At 56.4% G+C, this 18,175-nt stretch overlaps 1 protein-coding gene across 1 annotated transcript in view; it reads right to left on the bottom strand.

Moving 5' to 3' along the window:
* KIRREL1 (kirre like nephrin family adhesion molecule 1) overlaps positions 1-18,175 on the bottom strand; it is a 71,800-nt gene that overhangs the window by 34,941 nt on the left and 18,684 nt on the right. The window lies entirely within an intron of this gene.

The raw sequence follows: 18,175 nt of genomic DNA, 5'->3' as shown, positions 1-18,175 counted from the left end.
GATAATATTTAGTCCGCCCCCTTTTCTTTTTAATGAGTTGGCTAATGTGTGAGAGCGCTCTGCTCTCTACCAGACAGAGTCAGAACTGCACAACCATGTGTCACAAGCCCTCTAGTGCTAAAACCCAATGGAGATTCTTCTTCATCTCAGAGTCTGAGGATCTCGGCTGTGTCCCGGGGGTGGCACCTCACTGCATTTTTTACTAGCAGTGGGAAAGACTCTGCCCTGTTTTGCTGGGGGTAAATCCAGAATAACTCCACCAAACCCACTGAGACCGTAATCTGGCCTGTCATAATGACCGCTCTGCGATGCAGCTGCCTGAATATCAGACAGCACTGCCTAGTGGTGAGCTGTATTAGGTCCCATCTACACACACACACACACACACACACACACACTCTCTCTCTCTCAGCAGCGGTTTAATGAAGCAAGCTCAAACTCCCATGTGGACTCTCTTATTCCGGTGCCTTCTTGCAATTTAGCTTAAACCAGTTCTGTGGATCTTGTCTGCACCCTCAGACTCCAGCGAAGTTGGGATCTGGCTCCAAATTTCATAGCTGGCCCCTCATCTTGTGGCTAAAGCACTGGGCGGGGGCTCAGGAGACCTGCGTCCTAGGCCCAGCTCTGCCACAGGCTGTGTGAGACACACTGGGTAATTTACCTCATTGCTCTGCACCTCAGTTTCCCCATTATAATGGGGATCCTAACCCTGCCTGGTCTATGCCGGCTGGGAGCTCTTCGGGGCAGAGGCTGTTTCTCACTCTATGCCTGGTCAGCAACAAGGAACAGCAGGGCCCTGATCTCTGCTGGGACCCTTCAGGCCCTGCTGCAATCCACAAAAAAGCAAATCTCACCAGCTAGCCAGCCCCAGGCCCTGGAACCGAGCACTTGGCTCTGCGCCTGCGCCCCGTGCCTGCCTCATTCCCAGCCCCACCCCGTGCCCGTGTGTCAGCCTGCCAGCCGCTCTCCTTCCCAGCACCTGACAAGCCAGGTTTCCTGGGCAAACACCATCAGTGCAAGCCCGGGCGGCGTGGAGCCGTGACGTGCAGGAGCCGAGGCCGCTCAGTGAAACGCTGCGTCTCTGAAGAGCTGGCAGTGGAGCGACACTTTGACCTAGCCTCGGAGGCACGCTGACCGTAGGCAAGGATTCGGCGCCCCTGCCCATGGTTCCCCCAGGGTGGCTGCCAGCCAGGGACAGACGGATGGCTCAGGAGCACCAGACAGACAGACGGAAGCTAGCTCAGAGGTTCCAAAACAGCCTCGTTGAGCTTCAGGCTCATTTTAACTCTTCTGATTTTGGCTACCCAGAGAAAAATGCTGTGCCATAGACATGCTAGTCCTCAGGGCTCATTCTGAAAGAGCCCAGGATGCTTTGCCAACTATCTAGCTACCCCTCTGCTTGTCAGTCCAGACTCACAGACTACATTATATCCACGCACCCATCCAGCCCGGAAATGCAGTCACTTCCGGGATGGAGCGTGGCAGCCGTTGAACAACACGGCAGCAGCATCACTCACCCAGCACTGAAATGCAGCCACCTCTGGGGTGGAACCCGGCAGCTGTCGAACACAAAGATTGCATAGCAGGTTGGGACCGGAAGCAAAGAGATCTCTGCCCCCCTGAATCTCCCAGTCTCTTCTTCTCCCACCGCTGCTCAGGACTGGAAGCTGCTTCTGACAGCAGCTGTGCTCCCGGGAAGTGTTGGCAGCTCAGGGATTTGCAGGTTCTGAATAATACCGTGATACTTCTAATAACTTGTTGTGAGCTATTATGTGAGGCAATGAAACAACTACGGATGTGTGTTCAGCTGGAATAAGAGGACACGGAACTATCACTCCATGCATTATATATGCTTTTAAAGTGGGCTACAGAAACGCAGCCGGCTCATTAGTATCTCTAGTTAGCTTGCTATTTAGAGGCATTATTATTTATTACGGTGACAGCTAGAGGCAACCCAAGATCTAGGCCTGACGGTGCTTGGAGCTGTACACACGCAGTGAGAGAGTCCCTGCCCTGAAGAGTCCACAATCTAAATAGACACAAAGTGAGGGGGAAAACTGAGGCACAAATGGGGAAAGGACTTGACCAAGGTCACCTAGCAGGTCAGTGTCAGGAACAGAACCCAGATCCCACTGCAGAGTGCTAGCCACTGGACGACGCTGCCTCTCCTAACAAACAGCAGATGATAATATGGTTATGCAGAACTGCGCCTTACAAGGCAGCGACAGCCCACAGGAAAATACATGATTGAGCTGATCCCAAGGGGATTGGTTAAATGTGATCATACCCGTTCTACACACGGGGAAACTGAGGCATGGAAAAAGGAGTGACTTCTATGATCTCCCACGGCAAGTCAGTGGCAATGGCAGGGAAAGAACCCAGGAGTCCAGACTCGCAAACTACTGGCCCACATTGCTTCAAACCCAGGTACCAGGAGACACGATCACACGCACGAAGCCCTGGGGGTGAGTTTTAGGACTAGCTAGAGTTCAGGCCCCAGCACGGCACTAGGGTGCTGTGCTGCAGGGTACAGGATGGGGGAGGGGAGAGGGGTCAGCAGGGGGCCCTTGCCCCAGTGGCTGGCGAAGTGGTGCTGCGCTGCAGAAGCAAACAGCAGTCATTAAAGTTCCTGTAACCTTTCCCATTTGAGCTCTGGCCAGCTGACCCGGGATCAATTGGGGAATTAATTCCACTCTGCTTCAGTGAATTCCCTCTGCATGTCCAACGGGGTAGAGGATTCTTTCTTCACTGCCTGGCCTAAACAACTGGGGGGCATTGCTGTGCTCTGTTAAAAAGCTGCCACGCCCCACCCCAGAGGCAGCTGCATCTTGGTGCTGAGTAACTTATCCCTGGGCACTGTATTTTTGTGCTCTGTTCAACAGCCATAGTGTTCCACCTCAGAGCTGGCTGCATCTCAGTGGCAGGTGGAAAAGAAATTATCTCTGTGCACTTGCCAGTCTTCAAAGCTGGATAGCAGGTGCCGACATGCAAATCAATGAAGAATAACGAACCTTTTGTCCTTTGCAAATTTCACAGAGATGCAAGAGCTTTAATTGCATCTATTTCTCAAACTCCCATCCCGGGGAAGGTCTACGGGGGTCACACATTTGTTTTCCTTTCACATGGGTCCTCGCCTGAACCATCCAGCACTCCCAACCGATTGCAATTTGGATTGGCTGGGCCCTCATAGCAGATTCATAATAATCTTCAAAGCGCCGCCAAACAGAATTCAGCCCCTAACACCGACTATTTATCTGATCATCTGCCAGTTACAGGGGAAGTCTGATTTAAAGAGGTTGCTGGAGAAGAGGCATCCGTCAAACGGTTGCCACATTCATCTTTGCAATCAATTCAGAAATTTTCCATTCAAGTCTCTGTCTTTCGCAATGCACTGATACCCTGAGCTGAGAATGCAGCTTGCGTGTGTATAGAGACAGAGCCATAATTAGATGCCAAGTAAAAATGCGCTACACAGGGAACATACAAAACAATTTTCAATTAAAATCTCATCGGAAGAGGCATAAATACAAAGCAAAATGACACGGTGGAATGGGAATCTATTTTTCGTTTCTGAAGAGTCTTAAATATTCCCCATCTAATACTACTAATATATATATATAAAAGAAGGAACTCCAGACTCGCAGAACATATAAATTCCCTCCGCAATTACATTCCTTTTCAACGCCGCAAAGATGCCAATAAAATATAAGGGTCAGGGAGAAACAAACAAAATAAACGAATTGCTTTATTGCGGCACAGTAAATGAGCTGCTCTCCGAGCGCCGGAGGAGGAACGGGACTGACAAACTCCCAGACTGCTCCGCGACTTCACGCGCACAAGTTGGCGTCACTACAGGCCTCTGCCGGAGAGCAGGCCGCGGGGGAGGTGTGCGAAGGCTGCTGCTGGGACGTCCAGGCGACGCAGCAGCTGAGGGCGTGATTATAAAGGTAAAGAGTCTGCAGAGTCACTTCGACGCAGGACCAAAAAAAAAAAAAAACCCAACGACTAAACAATGCCAGCAGAGTGCCCGACAGTGACCCTACAATAACAAACCAGTACGGGTCGCTCGGCACCCATGAGCAACCCTACAATAACAACCCTGCGGGGCCAGCCAAAGCCCCATAACAAGAAGCCGGTCCAGGCACCCAAGCACGAACCAGCAATCCTCCAACACATGCCAGCGTGGGCAGCCCCTGCACCCACGAACAGCAAACAGAGCCGCGCATGATCACGAGGGGTCCTGCGACCCCACGCCAACGTGCGCGTGCGTGCAGAAAGGAAGAACTCCAGCGGGGACCGGGATGTCAGCTCACCCCCTTGCCAAGGGGTCACCATCAAGAAAGGGCTGTTCCCACCCCCCTCTACCCCACCCCTGGCCCTTTCCAGAAACCGAGCCGTCTGTCCCACGGGCTTAGGAAGTAACTGGCTTCTAGAGGGGTCAGGCACAACACCAGGGTCTCATCCTGGCGCAGGGCGGCCCACGGGGCTAGTGGCTTGGAGGGCAGCGTGGCGACAGGACTCCTGAGGTCTGCGACAGCCACGGGCAGCAGAGCACGGTCCAGTGGGCAGAGGAGAGGATCGGGAGTCAGGCCTTCTGGCCTCTCTTCCCAGCTCCGGGAGGGGGCGTGTATCTAATGGTTAGAGCAGGATGGGTGGTCAGGACTGCTGGGTTCTGTGCAGGAGCCTGGCTGGGGAATGTGGTCTAGTGGTTAGAGGCAGGACTAGGAAGCAGGACAAAGCTGTGTAGTGGTTACAGAAGCAGGGGACGGGGAACCCGACCTCACTGGTTCTACGCCTGGTTCTGGGAAGGAGGGTGCCCGGGGGGTCAGAGGCGGGGGGGGGTCAGGACTCCTGGGTTCTTGTGCTGACTCGCTGCATGGCCTTGGCCGAGTGGCACTTTGCTAATGCTGGGGGCTGGGCTCCCTGGGTGTTTGGAGATCTTTGCACCGCAGCGGCTTTGATCTCACTCTTGGCTGATGGACCCTGCCGTCCGGCCAGCTGAGAAGGTGTTTCCAGGGCTGGTTTTGCAGGAAGGCCAGCTGGGAAGGAAGGGAGGGCGCGTTACCAGGCAAAAATGGGGCAAAAGGACAAAAGGAGAAGAGAAAACATTGTGTCCAAAAATAGCCAGCAGCGGCCTCGACCGGGGGAGCTGCCAGGGAGGAAAGCGCCAGGCTCCACGAAACCACCAGCCTCCCTGCTCAGTGTCTGGGCTTCCCTGCCACCCGGCGCTGGGCAGGCGTGCAGCCCCGAGAACAAGGAGCAACGGTCTCAAGTTGCAGGGGGGAGGTCTAGGTTGGACATTAGGAAAACGTTTTTCACTAGGAGGTGGTGAAGCACTGGAATGGGTTACCTAGGGAGGTGGTGGAATCTCCATCTTTAGAGGTTTTTAAGCTGTGCTAGACAAAGCCCTGGCTGGGATGATTTAGCTGAGGTTAGTCCTGCTTTGAGCAGGGGGTTGAACTAGATACCTCCTGAGGTCTCAACTTCTATGATTCTGTGATTCCAATTTCTTCTTTAAGATCAAAAGCGCCAAAGGTTTAGAGGACCGGTTTGTTATGGAATGAGCCTCCCAATGCCGAGCCGACCGATAACAAAGCTTCTCTGAGCCCCTTTGGCCAGGAAGAGCTCTGGAGAGCTGGAAATCTGAGGCCACCAATCTCTCTCTCTGGAGATTTCGCCTTCACACACTTTGCAGCTCTTGCAAGGAGAGTCTCTCGGCTCTGCTATTTCACCACTTCTGCTTTTTAGGCAAAGCACATTTTGGGGCATGGCACATTTTTGTGAGGCTTAAAGGAATGTCAGGGTCAGGGCAAAGGTTGAGCGCTGTTCCTTTTGGGTCAGCTCCGTCTCTCCAAGCAGCCTGTGTACAGGCAGATCCCATTTACCCCACTCCCGGTCACAAGCCGACAGAAGAAGGGATGGAACTGAGGAGGTGGGCTGGCAGCGTTAGGCCAAGGGAGCCGGCAGTGAAATTGAAAGGCAGCAGATTCCAAGGGGATGAAATGCTTTTCCGCGCAGTGCACAGTTACCCCGTGGGAATGAGTTCCACGGCTTCTTGCTGAGGCCAAGAGCGTAACCTGATCCCCTAAAAGGACCAGGCATTTATAATGCGCACACCCAGGGATAGAAGAATAAATAATCGGCAATTAAACAAAGGATAGGAACTCTCATGCTTCAGGGCATGAGTCAAGCGCTAACTAATGGGGTCAGGAGGGAACACTCCTTGGGGGCAGGAAATCCCATAACAGCCTTTCTATGGGGTTCCTTGAACCTTCCTTGGACGCAGCTGGTGCTGGCCACTGTGGGAGATGGGCTATCAAGCTAGATGGGCCCCTGCTCTGATCCAGGTTTCTGTATTATCTGCAGATCAGGCCAGGTTCCCAAACAGCGGCTAGCACCCGTGCACTCCTTCCCCTCAACAGCGGAAGTGGAGAAAAGACCTGAGCTGAGGAACCGAGGCTGTGCGGCCGGCTGCTAAGGACTGAGGTCTGCGAGCTAGGACTCCTGGTTTCTCTTCCTGGCTCTGCCACTGACTCCCAGTATAAAGCTGGGCAAATCCCTTCCCGGCTGTGCGCCTCAGTTTCCCCAACCGAGACAAGGGTATTTAGCCACCCTGTGCGGTCTGATTAGTTACAGGTAACGAAGGCTTTCGCCTCCGCCGATGGGTGTGGGCGCTCCACGTGCAAGACCCGATTTACACCACTGCCGCTCACTCGTGCTTGAAACTGGGGTCAAGTCGTGCACTAGTGCAAGCGGTGGCTGAGCCGGGGCTGGCAGCAGGGTACCTCCCCCCACCGCAGCAACTGGGGCGAATCCCCGGGATGGACAAGGCCAGATTCGCAGGCTACAATTCCCTTCCTTTCGTCTTTCCGTCTCCTTCTCTACCCTGCCTGTCCGTCTCCCATTCGGCCTTCGTTGCCTCTGCAGGCTCTGGCCCCTGGGGGCGTGCTGCTCGCAGGTGTGATAATGGGGGGTGTAACGTGCGGGCCTGCTGGGCTCTGCCTCCCCGCTAGTGGCTGGCCCAAGCCAAGGGATTTGTAAATCAACTGCTGCCCCCCCACCCCCGGTAGCAGATCCCCCCCATAGCTCCAGCAGCAAAGGCGTCTGCTTTTGGAGCCAAGGGGGTGAATTCAGACCCCGCGGCCAGACTTGCCCAGGAGGTGGTGCTGCAAGAAGTTGCCATGCTCAGTGCCTGCGGGCGCGGGGCTGGTTGGGAAATCCTGGCCCTAGAGAATACCCACAGCAGGGACCCGCCAAGCCAAACCAGCCCCTCAGCCCCTGGCCCTGACCTGTGCTTTCCTTCTGCTGGAAAAGCTTCTTCCTTTCAGAGCTTTAAATCCCTGAAGCGAAACGAGGACGCAGACGCACCTGCGCCACCCCACCTGCCTGGATCCCCCGGCCTGCAGCCCCCGAACCCTGTAAGTTTCACCCCCCCAGCATGAGGATGAGGTTAACAACCAGCCACCCAACAGCCCGGCTTCCCACTCCTCTTTCTCAGCCGGGGCTGAGACAGGGGATTCCCCCAGGATCGCTGGAGCCGCACTCCCCCCAGCGTGTGATCCCCGCCTGTGAACACCAGGGCTGGTCCCTGCTGAGGCCGTGTCTCTGTGGCCGGCCATTGTCTCCCTCCCACCTGCCCCTGGCGCTCAGGCTGGGGCGGGGGAGGCCCCGTTGGATGCTGGAGTTTCTGAACAACTTTTTTTTTTCCTTTCCCTTTTTCCCTTTAATCCCTGTGAAAGGGAGCAGCCAGGCAGAAAGACAAAGGAGTTGGCTGGCTGGGCCTGGACAGGGGGACCCAGAGACCAGATGGGGGGAAAAGGGGGTTGGGAGAGTTGGAAAGCGGGCCAGGGAGCAGCGAAGGGGTTGTGAGTGCGAATGGGCGTGTGTCAGAGAGAAACTCTGCGTGGGTGCCTGCGTGTGGACGTGTGTGCACTGCCTGGGTGAGCGTGTGTCCGTGGACGCCGAGAGGTGGACAAGATGTCGCATAGGCCAAACCTCGGCCCGCGGGCTCCGCTGGCATGGCTCAATTCCTGGCGGGTTCTCATTCCCTGCATCCCTGCAACAGTCCGGGCACGAGACCCCCTCCTGCCACCTGCGAGCTGGGGCTGCGTGGGCACCTGTGCCTGACGCTCTTGGCCTGGACAGGGCTGTGGCGGGTAACTCACAGCCGGACTCGCTTCTCCCGGCCCAGGGGGCGTCCAGGGCCCTTCGTGTAAAGCAGAATCAGAGCCAAGGTGTGAAGCGACGGGGAACAGGCCCAATGAGGCAGCTCACCCCTGAGCCCCACCAGCAGTGGGTCTGAGCCTCATGGCTTGTCCTGCTGGTATGCGGTGGGGAGGAGGAGGGAAGGAGCCAGTGCGGTACTCGCTGGGATCCCTCAGAGACTTTGTTCTCCAGGAATCTCGAATTCCGAACAAGAGGATTAGCCGGCCTGCGAGGCTCAGCGGATCCAAAGAATGAGGAAGGGCGGCAGGCTGGGGGGCGGGGTGTGACCATACGATCTGCGTTTGTGCTTCCCCCGGGCGGTGCCCTTTGCACCCCTGCCAAACATCGCCTCGGCCCGCTGCAGATGTGCGGGCCCGCTGCAGATGTGCTCCGCACGCTGGGGGTTGCCCGGGTCGCACCGGGGCCCCCTCCCCTCCAGCCAGCCGCTCAGAAAGGGGAGAGCTTCCCCTTGCAGAACGAAGCTGTCCCGGAACAAACCCAAAGCACCCCCGGTCCTCCGAACGACCCCGGCTCCCCGATCGGTACGACACCCCAGCTCTGGTTGTTTGGCTCGGGAGGATGGCCCTGCAGGAGCACGGCGCAATGAAAAGCAAATAAATAAATAACAGAAACCTGCTCGCCGGGGGATGTGACGGCAAGCAATTCCACGGCGAGAAAGACAGAAAGCCGCAGTGTCAATCAGAGAAGTCTATTTCCCAGAGATTGTCTCCTTCTCCTGGAGATCCATGCAGCCCACTGCTTCCCGAGCATCTTCCCGACAGCAGGCAAAATGCAACCATCTCCCCGCCTCGTGAACATAACCACGTCCATTTGCAATGCACGAATACCCCGCACCAGAGAGAAACCCGGGCTGACTTTCTGCCAGGGGACAGGCCTCGTGCGTGAGCGGGATCCAGTCTGACAATGGGTGCCGCGCCGGAGCTGGCTCTCCTGGTGTTACTGACAAGCTCAATTTAAGCGGCCGAGGGATGAGCGGGAACTCTCCGAGGAAAGGAATATTCTGCTGGGTGGTGGATGAAACCTCCCCACCGCTGCAAAGTGGGGGCGCGAGGGGGGGGAGAAAAAGCTGCTTCTGCTTATAGCTCAGATCCTGCCGCCTTCTCCCGCCGAGGGTTGTGTGTGCCGCGGTGATGCTGGCCGAGATCAGGGCCGCATTGTGTTGGGTGCTGTGCATCCAGGTGCTGAGACACAGCCCCTGCCTGCCCCGACCACGCTGGAATCCTGGCCCTCTTTACGGCAGTGGCAAAGCTCCCCTTGATTTCAGCGGGGCCAGGATTTCACCCCATGTATTTTCATTGCCTGGCCGTTCTGATTAGCAGCTCCCGGACGCCTGCACGCTCCAGGGTGTGCGACTCTCTGTCCCCTTCCCGCCCCACGCAGCGCCAGCGCTGATTCCACCCTGAGCCCTAACAGACTCATTCTCACTGGCCTTTCCAGCACGGCGAAGCCCGAGTTGACCACTGGCCTCGAGCCAAGACCAGGACTTCCCCTGCTATCGCAGCCCGGACTAAAACACAGGAGTCCTGATGGCCAATTCCCGCACCCCCGCCCTAACCCACTGACCTTCCCGTCCCTTCCAGAGCCAGGGATAGAACCCAGGCGTCCTGGTTCCCAGTGCCCCCCTGCTTTAGACACTAGACCCCACTCCCCGCCCAGAACCGGGGAGAGAACGTGGAGTCCTGGCTCCCAGCCCCCCTGCTCTAACCCACCAGACCCCACAACCCTCTTGGAAGCAGCAACAGGAATCCTGGGTCACAGACTCCATCCTGCTCTAACCACTAGACCCTGACCCCCTCCCAGTGCCACAGACTGAACGCAGGAGACCTAGACCCTGGCTCTAACCATTAGACCATCCTTCCTCCCCCCGTGACTTTCCCCCACCCCTTCCGGCTGGCTCCAGCCCTTCGCGGCGCGGCAGGTGACAGCCCGACGTCCCTGGCAGGATGGAGCACGGCAAACAGCGACAGACGCGCCGGGCTGGCCACGCGCCGTCAAGCCCATTCACTGTGGCAGCGAAAGGTGAATCACGGCTTAATCCCCGCGGTGGGGGCCCGGCGGCTCTGAGAGCCACCAAGACACCACGCCCCGAGGCGCGACGCCGGCACGTGGGACGGATCCTCACCTGCGGGGCGCCGTGGGAAGGGTGGGGGGGTCAGCTTGCTCTTGGCACGGGTTACAGCAGATCTCAGGGCAGCTGTTTGCACCAGGGCCAAATGCTCCCCCACCACCCCGGCAAGCCAGGCCCGTTGCACCAGGGTAAGCGGGTGCCGGAGAGGCACCATCGCATCAGTTTCCCAGCGTTCTTGGCTGGCCAACGGAGCCCTGCGGCAGGCCTGTCTGAAGGCAGAGAGAGGACGGGGCTTGCCCGAATCCTGTCATTAAACCCAGCTGCGCTGCAGCCCTTCTCACTCCTGCCAGGCTGGGGCTTTGTCTCAACCCAGGCTCTCAACTGCAAATGAACCAGCATCCTGACAAGCGGGATAAAGGCTTGGCGTAACCCATGGAGACAGCAGGATGGAAAGCATCCAGGGAAAGGAGAGGATCTAGCCGGCCCTGAGAGTTATTAGAGATGAGCTGAAAGGGCAAAAGGAGAACGGAGCCTGTGCTCCCAGCGGGCGGTACGGCGACAGGCTGGGGGGGCAGGAGGGGGGGAAGGCGCCCCTCCAGCAGCGGCACGAGGGTGAGAAGAGGGAAAACAATCACGAGGCTGATCCATGTGGCCTGAGGAGGAGGAGGAGGAATCTGCAAGAGAAATAATCCTTCCGCCCTCTCCTTTCTGACGATAAATGAGGAGGGAGCGGAGAACCTGCACCCCTACAAATGACGGTGGAGCCAAGGCGAGAACCCTCTTGCTCCAAAAGGCCAGGCCCGCTGGTGCCTGAGGCTCAAGGAGAATCAAGCTCTCGAGCCTCCCAGTCTAGGGTCTATGACACATGGTAGAGCAATTCTGATTCCATCCATCAGAGAAGCGGCAGTGGATGATCCAACCAGCTGGTTCGGGACATATCTGAGCTGAGCTGGTTTCCCTTCAGGAGAGCAGTGGCTGCTCTGCATTCAGGGTGGGGGGCTAATTGGTAGGGATGGAAGCCTGGGACAGTGAGACCTATGTCCAGTGCACACAAACAGAGCCGTCGGTGAAAACAACCTCCACTGGTGCTCTGGGAAGGCTGCAGCATAATGCTATCGTACTTCCGAGAATCCCAAACCCTAAACCCCAAGAACCCAAACCAGAGAGAGACAAAGCAGGCTGCTCCCCAAGACAAAGCGGCCTAAATCACCCCAACTCCCTCTAAGCTGGCTCTGCGCAGACTGTCCACGCAAGCCCCAGATCCCAAGCTTCCCGACACAGGCCCTAGCCTGCAGGAAGGCTCAGGAAACCCCTGAGGATTTAAAGCGATATCCTGAGCCTTCTTTATCCTATCACTTGAACGTCGTTTTCAATTCAGCCCAACCTACAAGCTCTTCCCAGCTTTGAGGTTGCTTCCTCTGTGCCTCAGTTTCCCTTCCTGCCCTTTGTCTCCTCATACTGTGAGCTCTTTGGGGCAGGGACTGTCTCACTCTGTGCCGTGCCTGGCACAATGGGTCCCTGATCTCAGCTGGGGCCTCTGAGTGCTCCTGCGGTATAGTAATAACGGGGCATCTAAATAATAACCCAGCGAATAACAACGGGACATCCAATGTCTCCTTCTGGCTCTGCAGCTGGGACGGGAGTTCTGACGCTTGGGGGAAAGTCACTGCTCCCTGGTTTTTAAGGGGGGGGAATTTTCCTGACCTCCTGCCCGGGCCAGGGCGGCGAGGTCCGACTCAGGAAGGTTTGCCAAGGGCCGCTCACTGCTCAGCTGCACTGAAGGTGGATGTTTGACGGAGCCTTTCAAAGCCTTGGCTTCTGGGGGATATCAGAGGGAAGCTGGCTGCGGTGAGGCTGGGTGGATCAGAACAAAGGCTGGGGTCTGCGCTTTCGGAACTTCAAAGCTCCGGGAGATGTAAGGCAAAGCAAGTGCGGCCGGCTCTGCTTTGCACTTCTGGAGCCCCTTTCATCACAGGCTCGCTGCGCGCTTTCCAAGCAATCATTAATTCTCACTGCCCTGCAAGGCAGGTGAGTGAATCAGCTGTGCTTTGCCGGGCAGGAAACTAAGGTTCAGCGAGGGGAAGAGATCTGCCAGGGGCAGGAGTTGGGAAAAGAACCTCTCCCCCAGCAGACCTACCCTGCTCTAACCATTAGATAAGGCTGCCTCCTAGAGCAGCGACTAGGACCCACAAGTCCCATTTCCCACTCACACCTGCTCAAACCACTAGGCATGCTGCCTCTCAGAGCGGCCAGTCCTCCTAGCGCCGGAAACAGAATCCACAAGTCCTGATTCCCATGTCCACCGCTGCTCTAACCACTAGACCCCACACTCTCCTCTTCGCTCCAGAAACAGAACCCAGGAGTCCTGACCCCGCACTCTAACCATCAGACTGCACTGCTCCCCTTCCACACAGATACAACGAACGCATATGCGATATATATTTTAGAACTAGCTGTCCAGTGCCCCCGGCCTCCTCTTTGGCTTTTCGTTCACAGGCAGTGTCAGGTCTGCGGCTGGCAGAATCACGGCGCTGTGCTGTTTACTGGGTTGAGTTTAATTAATTTGTGTAATATCCGTGTTAGGAACAATGTCTAATTAAGACTTTTGTTTTGTTTTGTTTTTTTTAAAAAACAGTCTGTAATCATTAATGGAGGGAAAAATATTCAAGAAGGGCTGGCATCCTTCCACCGAGCTGCTGGTAGGCGCTCTCCTTACAGATGTCTTAATGAAGGCATCTCTTAATAATGGGATTATCATTCAAATCGAATTGGGACGAGCAGATGTGAGGCTGAAATCTTCGCCATGGCCCTCTGTGCTTAGCATATGCAAGCGCGAGTCAATGCGTACTCCCGCCCTGCACTGATTCTCTCGTCAGGGCTTTCTACCTATTATCATCCGAAATAATGCTAATTAACTGGTTGGCCTGGGTTTTATTTGACCCCTCCCCCCCTTTTGGGGGGGCAGAAGCAGCTGTAGCACTGTCCTCTACTGGATAGAAATGGAGCTGAACAGCTGTGTGTCATAGCGCCACAAAGAAAAGGAGAGGCTCCTCTGTGTGTGACAGACAGAGAGAGCAGTGCCCTCTCCTGGATGCAATCGGAACTGCACAACTGTGTGTCATAGGCCACATATTGCCCCAAACAAACTGAGACTGCACTGGCTCATGTGCGTGTGTGTGGGCATGTGTGTACACATAAAACACATTTGTGTGTCTGAGAGAGAGAGAGAGAGACCCATTGTTCTTCACTGGATTGAATCAGAACTGCGTGGCACAGACCACAAACTAAAGGAGATTGAGCTGCCATGTGTGTGTAAGTATGAAACAGAGAGAGCGCTCCGGAGTAGACAGTCCTGCGTTCTAATGCCATGATCCCAGGACGGGTCTTAGGTGGTGACCATGGAATCTACATAGCCACAGATTTGTCATGAGTCCCAGCTGGGCACAGCTTGCCAATGCTAAAGAGAAGCCATGGGTTCAGGGGAGTCAGTGTAATCGAGTGGGTAGAGCATGGGGCTGGGACTCAGGAGATGTGGGTTGTATTCCCAGTTCTACCGCTGACGCGATGGCTGATTTTGGACAGCCCCTTCCCTCTCCTGTGCCTCAGTTTCCCCTTTGTCTGGTCAATTCTGCCTGGGACTGGGGCTATCCAGTACCCAGTGTGGCAGGGCCTGATCTCAGCTGGGTGCCCCTGGAGCCCAAAGTGAAGTAACGATAATCTCTGTGTTTGCTGAGCCACACCCAGCGTTAACAGTATCAGTACAGAGCTGGGTGGGAATTTCCTCCAGAAAACAGTTTGTCGTCCGGACACACAGGTTCATCGAAACGGGACCGTTCTTTGGGACGGGCTCAGTGCTGGTGAAACGTTAGCCAGGAACAGTTTCTCAGACTGAGGGTGGAATTTCTGGTGAGAACGAGCAATCCCAGAGAAGCCAATTGCACAGCAGCGAGAGCTCCCACGTGAGACCCAACTTCAAGCCTCTGGACCGCTGGATTCAAACCCGGGCCTCCCACGCCCCAGGCGAATGCCTCAACCACCAATTTTTGATATCTCAAAACTATTCCTGGGCCAGGAAAATCATTTCCAGCCCAGCTCTCATCAATCCAGCAGGTGAAGATCCCTGGTGAAGCCGACATATTCCAAGAAGCCCTGACCACGCTGGATAATAAACCCAGCAACAACAACGCTCCGCGAGGAGCCGGGGCCAAGCGTGGTGTCCATAACTGGATTCGATTCGCTCTCTCAGGCAGAGCGCACTGGCGGGATTACTAAAATAACTCCCTCCCGCCACCCTGGGGCTGGGATAGCGCCAGGTGCTCTAGCCCCTGCAATGGGTTTTCATAACACCTGATCGGAACAGAACTGGCTTTGGATGACATTTGAAAGCAAAGCCACAAAAATGGGGGGTGGGGGACGTGTTTTTCCCCTCTCTGTTTAAAATGTAAACACCACCTGGTGGAGATGCCAGACTGGGGGAAACCACCGGTGACTAATCCAGAGCCACCTAAGCACGTCACGGCTGGCGGCATGCAGAGGTGCTGGAACGAGGGGGCGCTGCTGCACCGCCCGGCTCGAAGTGGTTTCCAGTTTGGTTTGATGGCTCTCAGAACCCACTCTGTAAAAATTGTTCCAGCCCCCCCGGCAGCAACCTGTGCCACCCACTCCCAGGGCCAGCAAGGGACAGAGCTCAGAGTCTCCTGCTCTTAAAGTACCGGCCTCTTCACACCTGAGCAAAAGGAGACTCTCCACTCTGTGTCAGCGCTATAGGGACTAGGACACATGGGTGGGCAGTTCTGAGTCCATGCTCCCCAACTCTCAGCTCCCCCGTTCTCTTTTCTCTCAGCTTCCCCTGTCTCCATCCTGGCCTGTATTCTCCCCTCCCTCTGCTTCCGGCCCCCCCCATCCCAAAATCTAAAGGTGAATGCCCACCTGAGAAACAACTGACAGGTTTCACCCCTCTTCCTTTGCCTTTCCCGCCACAAATAACGGGCCAGATCCTGCCCCGCCCCAGCATCCCGGTGTAAATCCACAGGCCCCGATTCCCTACGGATGACAAGCGGCCTAGCTCCATGGAAGCTCACAATGCTAAGTGGGTTTACACCAGCTGAGAGCCTGGCCCACAGCTGCCGTGGAGTCAGACTTTGGCCCGGTGACCGCAGTGACGGGGCCGTGGGAGGCACCTAAGCCAGTGGATTTAATTAACAACCAGTTCCTGTGGCCGGTGCTGGGAGACAACACGTCCCCCACATCCCTTCCCCGGGCACCCACCGGGCGCTTCTCCCACCCCTGACGCTGTGTGGGGACGGGGGGAGCCCCCTGCTCTCTGACCGGCCCTGCCCCGATGCAGGGATCAGCAAGAACGCACATCCGCCTCGCTGGCGCCTGCTAACAGGCCGGGAGAGGCCAGGGCGGGGGATCTCCCTTCCCATGTGCCCCACACCATTCCCTCCCCACAGTTCAGCGCTGCCAGCCCGGCCCTCCCACCAGCCTCTGCGGGCCTGGGAGGACAGGGGAGTAATTAGCCAGGAGGGCAGGTCGTTACAGCATGGCAGGCATGCTCTCCTCCTCCGCAGGGCTCTCCCCCTTCCTCTCTGCTCCGGTCTCCTCTTTTCCCTTTGTCCTCCTCCCGCCAGTCCCTGTCTGCGCCCTCCCCTCCTCCCCCCCCAATCTGCTGCGCTAAAAGAAAATATGGGAAGGAATTTCAGCACATTCCTCCCTAACCGGGGCTGGCTGCAGAGTAATCAGGAGAGCGGGGCTGGCCCTCTCCCGGCAGCCCTGACCCAGAACTTCTAGGGCACTTCTGCATTAGCTCGCAACTAGTTACAACAGCCAGGGGCAGGGGCAGGGGCAGAGAAGCCAGTCCAGCTGCTAAGGGAGGGATGGGGCTCAGCCCATAGGGAGAGACAGGAGAAAAGGGGGACCGCTGACCCCTAACTGGAAGAGGGATTCTTTTTCACTTCCTGCCCTACACTCTTCCGCGGTGTTTGCTGCGTGCTGGCCGTCAGCCGCTGTGTTCCAGCCCAGAGGTGGCTGCATCTTAGTGGCGGGCAGTCACGCCTGATGGAGCTGATTTCCCGCTGCCCTGCAACGCGGGTGCCAAATGCCACCCTTTTGACCTGGTGGCTTTAAACCCTGCTCGGCGCTGGTATAAAAAACTGCACGTGGGGCAGGAGAACAAAGAAGCGGGTCCCACACCCTGATTCCCGTCTCCCAGTGCCTTGTGCCGTCGGGTGACCTGGGTCACCACTACCCTGCCTTTCCTCACTGGAGGCGAGTCCTGCAGTCACTCACAAATGACACGAGTTTGCCGTTCTCTCGCTAGCCCCTGGCTTTTGTGAGCCGAGGACACAGAGGGCTCTCAAGGCTCACAGAGACGCTCCGATTTAACAAAGATCTAAGCAGCATGATGGACGGAGCCTGATTCAGCACCCAGACCCCTGAACTCTCTCTCTCTCTAGTCTATTATGTCTGCAGCCCCACAAGTCGATGCTATGCCACAAAGGCCAGGGAGCCGCTTGCCCTGAATCCCCCTTTTAGGACAACGTAGATTGTAAGCTCTTTGGGGCAGGGACCATCTCCTCGTTCCATGATTGTACAGCACCTAGCGCCATCGGGGTGGGGTCTCTGGGTGCTACCATAATGCAAATCATAAATAATGAGACCCCCAATTAAAGACTCCCTGGCGATGGGAGGAGAGCACGCTGGTGTAAATTCCTTTTATCTGGGCGGTGGGGGCGTTGTGAAGGAGACCCTGCCTGCCCCTCGGGGCGAACGGAAATGGGAAGATGCAAATAAACAAGTCCCTAAACTACACCATGACTCCGGATCACTCATGGCTGGGGAACAAGACGGCTCTTGCGGCTCAGACGCACACTCCCAGCTTCTCTGGAGCCCCACGTGTTCAGCTAAAGGCAGTCGGGGCTCTGACAGTTTGGAGAGCCATTTTCTGGAGGCGATCTAGCTTTTCCTCCCACCCTGTCTACCCCCCGTTCTGTGCCAGGCAGGGCCCCAGCATTGTGAATTTGCTGGGAGATCCTTCCCTCCCTGGGAACAATCCCTCCCCGGCAGCTCTCCTTCCCCTCTGGATTTTGTAAGCCGGGCAGAGAAAACATGGAGATGGAGCAGTTATCTCTCTCTCCCTCTCTCCCTCTCTCTTGCGGTCAAAGCCCAGCAATGATCCTACAAGCCTGGAATTTGAGAAATTTCCTGCCAAGGCTCTCTGGAAGACTAGAGAGGGAAAGGAAAGCCAGCAATTAACCCTGAGTTTTCCACTCCTGCCTCCATGCTGCCGCGGGGGTTTGGGGAGACCAAGCGGACTCCGCAAACAAGAGAGAAGCAGTGATCCCAGGCGGGGATCAAACTAGAGGGGTGCAGAAAGCTGGGGTGGGGGGAGGGTGTCGCTTGCTTGCATCTGCACACACTCAGCCTTTTGTTGCAAGTTGGATCCTGCAAAGTACAGGCCGGTTCCCTCTGGCTTTGCTGCGTGCTGAGGCTCAATCCCCTCGGAGCGGGATACCCACCATCGGGGGCCACGCTTCCCAAAGTGCTCGCAGAACAGCAAGTGCCGAGACCTTTGAATGAAGGGCCTTTATTTTGGTGTCTGAATGGGAGCAGAGCTCTGGGAAATCTGGGCCTGACTGTGGGTGCCGAGAGCTTGAAACTCCCTCCCCTTCCCCCCCAATATTACTGTTAAACACTGACTCACGTCAGACTAGAAACCACCCCAGAACCCGAAGCTTCTTCTGCAGAAGACCCAATGGCCTGCGTTAGTCTCCACTGATGCTAGACTGAGACTCAGGAGACCCAGGTGCAATTCCTTGCTCTGCTGCAAACTCCCTGCGTGACCTTGGGCGAGCCCCTCTGTGCCTCAGTTTCCCCTTA

This window comes from Emydura macquarii, unplaced genomic scaffold (genome assembly GCF_026122565.2).
Source record: "Emydura macquarii macquarii isolate MOO-44397 ecotype Brisbane River unplaced genomic scaffold, CSIRO-AGI_Emac_v2 contig_2924, whole genome shotgun sequence".
NCBI lineage: Eukaryota > Metazoa > Chordata > Testudines > Chelidae > Emydura > Emydura macquarii.
Note: the sequence above shows the minus strand (reverse complement) of the source record. Positions and strands in the feature narration are given on the sequence as shown.